The sequence below is a fragment of the Gopherus evgoodei genome, chromosome 5, assembly GCF_007399415.2.
Source record: "Gopherus evgoodei ecotype Sinaloan lineage chromosome 5, rGopEvg1_v1.p, whole genome shotgun sequence".
Taxonomy (NCBI): domain Eukaryota; kingdom Metazoa; phylum Chordata; order Testudines; family Testudinidae; genus Gopherus; species Gopherus evgoodei.
The window spans coordinates 27,406,885-27,415,230 of NC_044326.1; positions in this window are offsets into that span (position 1 = coordinate 27,406,885).

Consider the following 8,346-nt stretch of genomic DNA (forward strand, 5'->3'; position numbering starts at 1 on the left):
CATAAATATTTCAATTAATTTATTTAAAGCTGTAGCTGTGAAATTTAACTCTGAATACTGGGTTCCATTTGTTCAAATACCTTTAGTTGGTTTTGATACAATAGACTTGCAATTCAGATACACAAATTTCAGATCTGTACCCTAGTCATCTGTTGTCAATGAAGACAGATGTACTTCAGAGATAGGTGATTAAAAGGATCTAGAGGTCTGCAGTAACTTCCATGCAAAAAGCCATTTAAAAGATTGGGCTAGTTTAGTTCAGAGAGAGTGATAAATGAAAGAGGTCAAGAGAGGCATACAAAATAGTGCATTAGAATAGAAAGATAAAAGCATGATTTTATTTACTCTTCCTACAAGCAGAATAAGACAGTCAATGAAATTGAAAGTAATAGATTTACAAACATCATCAGTGCAATAGTTTGATTTAAAATATCCCTATCAAGGTATAATTTTAATTAGAATATCCCCAGTTGCTTTAGATAGGATTAAACAAATTCAGTGTGAGATCAGTGAGTTGCAAGTGCTCAACATCCTGGAACATCATGCCCTGTCTGTTGAGGAAAGTTTTCAACCTTAAGTACCTGACAGGCTCCTACAACTGTATTTCAGATTACACCTCATGTCTCAAGGAGGAAGTTTACTAAATCTAAACTATAAATCCCTTCTGATTTTCATCCTACTATTTTGAAGGCAGGATCCTGCCCCTGACTACCTACCCCTGCCCCCTTACCACAGCCACCGCAAACTCCCCTGCCCTCTATCCAACCCCCCTTGGTCCTTGCCCCCTTACCGTGCTGCCTGGAGTACTGGTGGCTGACAGCATTACAGCCACCCCACCCAGAGCAGTAGGACAGGCAGCCATGCTGCCCAGCTTGAGGCAGCCACAGCACTGAGCACCAGGTCAGGCCAGGCTCTGCAGCTGCGCTGCCCCCAGGAGCTTGTAGCCTTGCTGCCCAGAGCATTGTGCTGGCAGCAGAGCAAGCTGAGGCTGCAGGGGAGGGGAACAGCAGGGGAGGGGCCAGGGGCAGCCTCTCAGGGCAGGTGCTTAGGAGCCAGGCGGGAGGGGCCCATAGGCTGCATGTGGCCTGCGGGCCATAGTTTGCCCACTTCTGAGCTAGCTACTCTGCTGCTGTCAGGCACTAGTTAGCTTTCTTATCCAGCAGGCTTCTACTGGTGGTTGCAACTGCTCTGTGAACATCTTTCTTGCAGGTTTCCTGCAGCTTTCCACTCTTCTTCAGGTCTCTGTCCCCTGCAAGGTTTTAGCCTGCTGTCTGTTGCCTTTATATGATTTGCGCTGATTGGCTGAATTATGATTATAAATTCTAGCTAATCAGCTGCCAAGTATTTGCATATGCTAATTTATTTCACATATACTGATATATGTGAGGCTGCACCTGACCCAGACACAGTGTAAGGGCTGGGCCTGCCCCAGGAACACCCCAGTTCCCTGCCCTCTGTATGGAGTGGGTGGGTAGGTGCACTGATGCTCAGCCAATCAGCTGTCAAGTATTTGCATATGCTAATTGTATACTAATTAGTCACATGTACTAGTGGCTTGGCCTCCTCCCATAGACGTCTATGGGCTCAGTGTATTCCTATGGAGCTTTTCAACTGCCCTTTGGCTGAACTCTAGCTACTTCCTGTTTGAAAGTCCCATATATTCCTATGGGCTACAATGTATTGCTATGGGATTTTGCTGAGTCATTCCCTACAGGAAGTGGAATTTATCATTGCATCATAGGAAGTGAAGTTATTACATCATATGCAATAGATACCTATGTGCCCTAGAAATTGGATCTCCCACTATATTACATCACCCTACGGCCCCCATTACTAGATTTTCTAATTTTAACTATTCTTAATTTTTATTTAATCCACAGGTTTATTCCTAAAACCAATTACTGTTCTGAGCATTCTAAAGGGTCCTAATACTATCACCACCCATTTTATGTCTGATTAAGCCAACTATAATTTTTCCTAATTTTAAACCCTTTCTCAAGGTTATTCTGCAAATTTCCAATTTAAAGTGTTGTGAGGCATTTCAGGCAACTGAGGCAAAATATCTGATCACAGCAGGAGAAATGAGGCAAAGGGGGCAAGGGCGGGGGAGGAAGAGGCAGTGGAATGAAGGGGAAGTGGAATAGGGCAGGGGAATATGGGAGTGATGATGGGATGGAGAAGAAAAGGGGAAGCAGGAGCTTGGCCTGTGGTATCCCCTCTGCAGCAGCTGGGGCTCCCCCATTAAGCAGGCCTATCGAACCCTCATCCCGACAAGCCCTACCCCCCTATATCTGGACCGCTCTGAGCTTCCCAGACTCCATCCCACTGATCCCCAACCAGCTGCACCTGGACCACCACCCCATCAAGTCCCACTCCTCCAGCAATCAGACCCCCACACTGAATCCCCCAGACTCCCACATGAAGCCCCATCTCCCCACACCCAGACCTCCCACACACACACTGTACCCCAACCACCTTCACCCAAAGCCCCTGCAGAATCCCATTTCCCGTGCACCCAGAACCCCCTGTGAGCCCCTGTGCATCCAGATCTCCCACTGATCCACCCACTCCCAGATTGCCCCACACCGAAACCTCTCACCCCACACCTGAATACCCTCCACACTTGGATCCTGCTGGGCTGAGCCTACCCACCCACTCCACACAGAGGGCAGGGAACAGGGGTGTTTCTGGGGCAGGCCCAGCCCTTACACTGTGTCTGGGTCAGGTGCAGCCTCACTGCCAAGTCACTGTACCAGGGGAGGTGGGGGCTTCAGAGTGATCTCCCACATCAATGCAGCCAGTGGCCTGTGCTCCCCACTGTCATGCAGGAGCCACATTTATTTATTGACAAAATTAGCAAAATTTTAAAATATTGTGCACATAATTTTTAATTCTTTGGTGCAGAATTTTAAATATTTTGGTGCAGAATTCCCTCACGAGTACAAGATAGACTTGTTCGCCATAGCAATAAACAAAAAATGTGCCCATTCTTGCTCCAGAGGCAGGGTGCGTCACGGATCTCTGGCGGATGCCTTTCACCTTCATTGGTTGTCAGATCTATTGTATGTGTTTTCACTGACTCCTGTATTAGTCACAGTTTACTCAAAATAAAAAGGGACAAAGCCAGAATCATCCAAATAGTTCCAACCTGGCCCAGACAAATATGGGTTTCTTTACCTGATACAGCTAGCTGTTTGCTCACCAGTCACTTTCCAGGACACTCCTCATCTCCTCACCCAGGAAAGCAGGAAGATCCTTCACCCAAGGGTATGGGCCCAAGAAGAAAGGCACCTTCGTTTAGCCCAGTAACATTGTCTAGTGGAGCCTTTCCTGCTATTAGAGAGAATGTCTTGTCCAGTCGAGGAGCATGCCTTTTCTAGAGTAGATGCCCATCCAAATACCACACCCTGAGAAGGATCAGATGTGGAATGGGGTGCTTAATTCTGCTACTATGCTGGGTCAGGAGATAAGGGAAGTTCAGGATAGGAATCAGAGGACAGAACATGTGGAGGAGATTAGAGAACCAGAATTGTCTGAGCCAGAAGGGGATGATGAGGATGACCGTCACCCTGTCATGTCAGATTTTATGGAGTACTTGATGTAGGCGTAGGAGGAAATGCGTAGTTGAGTTGGTCTGACCATGAAAACGAGAGAACATCGCCCTGGGAATGATAATCGAGTGCTCCCCTGGAGAAGTACAATTTGCTGTTAGTTTGAGAAGTGACTAGGTCTCTGGTTGTGGTCTCCCATTGTTCAAAGATGTTGCATAGCACTGTATCATGCAGCTCTCACTCGTGGTCAGTCACAAAGTGTCTGCTGAGTCTGCAAGTACATTCTACATCCCTGGAAGATAGGTTGTGGATAACGTGATTTGATGTTTGATGCACCAGTTCAGAGATTGACCACTTCTCTGCAGATCTAGCTTCCCCTTTGTTTGTTGATATGGAAAACTCTAGTGGTGTTGTCTGACATGATCAGATCAAATGAGTGGGAGAAAGGATTCACACATCTTTCGATCTGCTCAAAGTTCCAGAATATTGATATACATCTTGAATTCTCAAAATGTCCACCTACTTTGTGCCATGCAGTCATCCATATGGGCTTCCCAGCCTACCAGGGACACATCAGTGATGATAATTTTGCTTGGAGAGGAGGAAAGAAAGGGCTCTCCTACGCATATATGATGTGGGTCTGCCCACCTTAGAAGAGACAACAATTCCTTGGTTGGAACTGTCAGCCTGAGGTCCATAGAATGACAGCTCAGAGCCATGTCTGAAGGCAGTGAAGGTGAAGTCTCACAAAAGTAGTCACAGAGGTGCAGAAAGCTGGGTGGTCCAGAAGAGACAGGCAAGTCATGACTGGTACATGTGGATGGTTCATGATGTGAGCTATGATAGCGTTTGTTGCCTAAAGTCTGTCTGTGATGTGATAGAGTTTGATAGCCCCAATGAAATCTAGCAACTATGTGGGGTTGAGTATTGATTTCTTGATGTTGATGCTGACTCCCACTGGAGCGAGGACTTGAGAAACATGGAGGTCAATACGAGGGCCTTTTGGCAGGCTTGGCTGCCAGGAGTCAGTCATCCATGTACAGAAAAACGAGTAGACCATAATGCCTGATGTGAGCTACTACTACAGAAAATAATTTGAAGACTCTGGGAGTGGTAGCTATTCTGAAGGAAGTACTTGGTATTGAAAATGGTCTGCGTTCACCGTAAATCTGAGAGAAGTCTGTTGGCAGGATGAATATTGACATGGAAGTAACATTCTTCATATCGAGAGCCATGAACATCATGCCTTTTTCTAGGGATGGAGTTATTGCTGCTAATGTAACCATGCAAATCTTTAGTTTGCGAATGAAGTGATTGATGTGGCGGAGGTCAAGAATTGGTCTCCAGTTGCCTTTTTTCTTGGAGATCAGGACATAAATTGAGTAGAACCCTGTTCTTTCTAGAGGAATGTGTTCTATTTCTCCCTGAAGTACCAAGGAGTTCACCTGGTAGGTGAGGATACTGTTGTGAGAGTGAGAGTCTGAAGGCAGACAGGGGGTGGGGAGAGAAGTTTGGAGGAGGTAGCATGACAAACTTGATTGTATAGCTGTGATGGATGATATTCAGCACCCATTTGTCTGTCATTGTACTTGGTGCTAAGCGACCAAAGGGAGTGGAGGGGTCGCAAGGTCTTAGGCTCGGTGGTTGGTGGTTCTCAAGTTTGCCAAAAATACCTCTTGGTCTGAGACTGGGCTTGACATGAGGAAGACAGTGAGAGGAGACCAGGGAAGCGAGATCTTTGAGGTTTTTGGTGTTTTCATAAAGTGAAAGAATTGAGGAGTTCTGTATCTGTGGATGAATGATGAGTAGTGGAATTTCTGTTTCAGGGCAGGAGTGTCTATGCCCAATGAGTGGAGGGGAGCTCTAGAGTCTTTCAGTGTATGTGAAGACTCATCTGACTTTTGCTTGAAAAGATGGGATTCATCAAAGGGGAGGTCCTTGATGGTGTTCTGAATCTGGACCACCTAGGAAAACCAGAAGCATGAAGTCAGGACTCCCTATGCATCATGATAGCTAAGGCCATGACCCTGGAGGAAGTATCAGCTGTATCTACCACAGACTGTAGGACAGTTCTGGTTATAGGTTTCCCTTCTTTAATGAGGGCCTGGAAGTGGGCACAATCTTGTGGTACGGCATCAATGAATTCCTTGAACTTAGTGTAATTCAAGTCGTCATATTTAGCCAATAGGGCTTGATAACTTGCTATCCTGAATTATAAGTGGAGGAAAAGAAGATTTTCTTCCCTAGGAGATTGAAGTGTTTCCCATCCTTGTCCTCAGGAGTGGACGGAGGATGTTGCTGCTTGGTCCACTCTGCAGCAGCGTGAACCACCAGCCAGTTCAGAACAGGATGAGAGAACAGGAATTCCGATCCCTTGGTCGGGACATAGTATTGTTTCTCTGCTTCTTTGGGAGTGGCAGAACATGTGGCAGGGATATATCATACAGCTCTGGCTGGCTCCAGTATGACATTGTTAACTGAGTGTGCTACTCTTGCCAGTGCCAAGGTGTATAGGAAATACAGGAGGTTATCCTGCGAGTCTTGAATCTATTTCATTGGGATCTGGCATTCTCACACAACTCTTCCTAGCAGCTCCTGGAACAGTCTGAAGTCATCTGGTGAGGAGGGAGATGATGTAGTTTCCACTCTCTCTGGTGAGGAAGATGGGAAGGTCGGGACTGGGGTGTAAGAGTCTTCATCTGCTATTAGATCCATGAACCTGCTCGATGGATCCCTTGGAGAGGAAGCAGGTAGTGATTCTCTTGTGGATCGGGTGGATGCTGTATCTAGGGACTCCAATATGGCCAGTAAGCTAGATCTGCCAGTTCTAGAGGTGGTACCATCAGAGCTGATGGAACAGAGTATAGTACCTACAAAGAGGGCAAGAGACCCCGTATCATAGGCAAATTCCATAGAGGGGAAATGATCTCCCCGGAAGTGGAGAGGCCAGATAGAGGGAAGGGACGCTGGGTCTGGCAAAGACCTCTTGAGATTCAGCCATGGATCTGGATCTTCCTGCTGTGAGGGGCACTCTTTCCTCCACCGGCACCGCGCTGAGAACTTCCCTGGTATGGGTAGTTCTTGTGCCTTGTGGGGTGCCAGTGAAGGCGGTACCAGTGGTTCAGTGCCTGGGACAGTTGGATCCCATAGTTTCTGGGTCTTCTTCTCATGTCTGTTGTACTTGGAATGTGCTCTGCCCCCTTAGGCTGAGCTAATGGAGGGAGTGTCCATTTTCTTGGATTTAGAGGAAGAATTAGCCCCATGCTTATGGGAGTGCTTCCAAACTTCCCAACTAGGCCCCACTATGAGGTCAGTGGGGTGGTTGCACCGGAATCAGACATAGTAGTGGGAGGTGTGTTCCTTGCTGAATCAGACCACGGTACAGGAGGGGGTTCCCTAGCGTGGGTCTGAGTGGTCTCTTGGCCATCTCCACGAGATACTTGCAGAGATGAAGAACTCTGCCTTCTTGGCTTAGTCTGGGAATACAGCACCTAGCTGAAGTGTGAGCTTCTCCCAGGCAGTAGAGACAGCATTGATGGTCATCACTGACTGAGAAGGCTCGCAGGCAGGATGCACAGAGTTTGAAATGCGGGGTCCTTGGCATAGTCCTGGGCATTTTTACAAAGTGATATTACATCTTAGATTACTAAATGTTGCTTTTTAAATGTATTTTTCGACATATATGCTATGTTTATTATTTATACATGGCTTGAAACATTTAAAATATACTAGTTTGTCTTCATTCAATTTCCCTTTGTTGTTCTCTGGCATTTGCTCAATGTTGAAACTTATCAGAAAGAATTCTTGAAACTTGTTTCTGTTGTGAGATGAGGCCACAACAGGGAAAAGTTTGAGAATCACTGCAGGGGAGTGTTTATAAAAACATTTTGTTCCTTTGTCTTTTAAATCAACACAGTCATGAGGTTTCTTGTAACCTTTGATTTTCTTTTTCAAAAAATCTAAATATTGGGCTGCCAGCTTCTCTTTATAACAAGCTAACAAGGAGCACTAAGGTAACAGGAAACCACTGTAGTGAGATGCTCAAATGTCTCCTTATGCTACATCAGTAAAGCTACGTTTTAGTCACAGGTATTTTCAGTAAAAGTCCTGGACAGGTCACGGGCAGTAAACAACAATTCATGACCTATGCCTGTCCATGACTTGTACTATATACCCCTGACCAAATCTGGGGAGGGGGTGCGGTCTGGGGTTGCCACGCGTGCTTGGGGGGGTGGTCCGGGGAGCACCGCAGGTACTGGGGGGCAGGGATGTTGTCATAACTTTCCACGCAGTAACCTTCTTTCCGCCCACTCTCAAATTTTCCCTTCGCTCCAAGGGTATTTGAGAGGCATCTGGGCCTGGGGATCTTTTGGGTGATGGTGGTGTAATGACTTGCATCCAGTTGGGGTTCTTTGGGCAGTTGGCCTTTATATGTCCCAGTTCATTACACTTAAAGCATCTTCCAGCTGACTGGTCACTGGGTCGAGGTGAGTTACTGGAGACTGGTGAGGTGGAAGAATAGGGTGTCTGTGGCTTTCCTTGGGTTGTAGGAGGGGTCTTGGGTTGCCTTCAGTTGTAGGGTTTATTGTCTGTGTGCCTCCTGGGGTATTCATTCCCCTTGACAGTAGCTTTCTTGCTTTCTGCCACTTCCATCCATTTGGCTTCAATCTCCCCCGCCTGGGTGAGATTTTTGGGTTTTCCATTTTGTATGTACCGTGTTATGTTCTCAGGAACACCATCCAAGAACTGCTCCATTTGTATGAGGAGGTGCAGTTCGTCCAAGGATTTAACATTG